The sequence below is a fragment of the Ranitomeya variabilis genome, unplaced genomic scaffold (assembly GCF_051348905.1).
Source record: "Ranitomeya variabilis isolate aRanVar5 unplaced genomic scaffold, aRanVar5.hap1 Scaffold_547, whole genome shotgun sequence".
NCBI lineage: Eukaryota > Metazoa > Chordata > Amphibia > Anura > Dendrobatidae > Ranitomeya > Ranitomeya variabilis.
Window position 1 is genome coordinate 27,501 of NW_027508184.1, and position 2,500 is coordinate 30,000.

The following is a 2,500-nucleotide window of genomic DNA, read 5'->3' on the forward strand; positions in this document are numbered from 1 at the left end:
CGATTTTGTGAAAAAATGTCACATTTCCCCTACTTCCACCACAGGGGGGCGTCAATATGTTGTAAAGCACCCCAGGGCAGTGACCTAAATGCGGGTGAAGTTTGCGGTGCACGGGGGGAAAGTTGAATTTTTGGATGAAAATGCGTATTTTCATACTTTGAAAATTTCAGGCGTGTGTCGGACTTCCAGGCGGGGGCAGCCGCCAGAGGCGTACCGGGGACGCTTCCAGGAGCCTGGGGAAGATTTCATGAAAGTGTCCTTGGGACTTAGAAATATTTTGAGAAAATCTCGATTTTGTGAAAAATGTCACATTTCCCCTACTTCCACCACAGGGGGGCGTCAATATGTTGTGAGGTACCCCAGGACAGTGACCTAACTGTGGGTAAAGTTTGCGGGGCACGGGCGGAAAGTCGAATTTTGGATGAAAATGCATTATTTTCATACTTTGAAAATTCCAGGCGTGTGTCAGACTTCCAGGCGGGGGCAGCCGCTGGAGGCGTACCGAGGACGCTTCCAGGAGCCTGGGGAAGATTTTCTGAAAGTGTCCTTGGGACTTAGAAATATTTTGAGAAAATCTCGATTTTGTGAAAAAATGTCACATTTCCCCTACTTCCACCCCAGGGGGGCGTCAATATGTTGTGAGGTACCCCAGGACAGTGACCTAACTGTGGGTAAAGTTTGCGGGGCACGGGCGGAAAGTCGAATTTTGGATGAAAATGCATTATTTTCATACTTTGAAAATTTCAGGCGTGTGTCAGACTTCCAGGCGGGGGCAGCCGCCGGAGGCGTACCGAGGACGCTTCCAGGAGCCTGGGGAAGATTTTCTGAAAGTGTCCTTGGGACTTAGAAAAATTTTGAGAAATTTCCGATTTTGTGAAAAATGTCACATTTCCCCTACTTCCACCCCAGGGGGGCGTCAATATGTTGTAAAGCACCCCAGGGCAGTGACCTAAATGAGGGTGAATTTTGCGGTGCACGGGCGGAAAGTCGAATTTTTGGATGAAAATGCGTATTTTCATACTTTGAAAATTTCAGGCGTGTGTCAGACTTCCAGGCGGGGGCAGCCGCCGGAGGCGTACCGGGGACGCTTCCAGGAGCCTGGGGAAGATTTTCTGAAAGTGTCCTTGGGACTTAGAAATATTTTGAGAAAATCTCGATTTTGTGAAAAAATGTCACATTTCCCCTACTTCCACCCCAGGGGGGCGTCAATATGTTGTAAGGCACCCCAAGGCAGTGACCTAAGTGGGGGTGAAGTTTGCGGTGCACGGGGGGAAAGTTGAATTTTTGGATGAAAATGCGTATTTTCATACTTTGAAAATTTCAGGCGTGTGTCGGACTTCCAGGCGGGGGCAGCCGCCAGAGGTGTACCGGGGACGCTTCCAGGAGCCTGGGGGAGATTTTCTGGAAGAGTCCTTGACACTTAGAAAAATTTTGAGAAAATCTCGATTTTGTGAAAAATGTCACATTTCCCCTACTTCCACCCCAGGGGGGCGTCAATATGTTGTAAGGCACCCCAAGGCAGTGACCTAAGTGGGGGTGAAGTTTGCGGTGCACGGGGGGAAAGTTGAATTTTTGGATGAAAATGCGTATTTTCATACTTTGAAAATTTCAGGCGTGTGTCGGACTTCCAGGCGGGGGCAGCCGCCAGAGGTGTACCGGGGACGCTTCCAGGAGCCTGGGGGAGATTTTCTGGAAGAGTCCTTGACACTTAGAAAAATTTTGAGAAAATCTCGATTTTGTGAAAAATGTCACATTTCCCCTACTTCCACCCCAGGGGGGCGTCAATATGTTGTAAGGCACCCCAAGGCAGTGACCTAAGTGGGGGTGAAGTTTGCGGTGCACGGGGGGAAAGTTGAATTTTTGGATGAAAATGCGTATTTTCATACTTTGAAAATTTCAGGCGTGTGTCGGACTTCCAGGCGGGGGCAGCCGCCAGAGGTGTACCGGGGACGCTTCCAGGAGCCTGGGGGAGATTTTCTGGAAGAGTCCTTGACACTTAGAAAAATTTTGAGAAAATCTCGATTTTGTGAAAAATGTCACATTTCCCCTACTTCCACCCCAGGGGGGCGTCAATATGTTGTAAGGCACCCCAAGGCAGTGACCTAAGTGGGGGTGAAGTTTGCGGTGCACGGGGGGAAAGTTGAATTTTTGGATGAAAATGCGTATTTTCATACTTTGAAAATTTCAGGCGTGTGTCGGACTTCCAGGCGGGGGCAGCCGCCAGAGGTGTACCGGGGACGCTTCCAGGAGCCTGGGGGAGATTTTCTGGAAGAGTCCTTGACACTTAGAAAAATTTTGAGAAATTTCCGATTTTGTGTAAAAATCACCCATTTCCCCTACTTCCACCCTAAAGGGGCGTCAATATGTCGTAAGGCGCCCCTAGACAGTGACCTAAGTGGGGGTGAAGTTTGGGTCTGCTGGGTGGAAAACTGAAAAAAAGCGATTTTGTGACTTTGAGAACAAACAGAGAGCTCAAAACTTTGAAAAACGTCAGACCGCT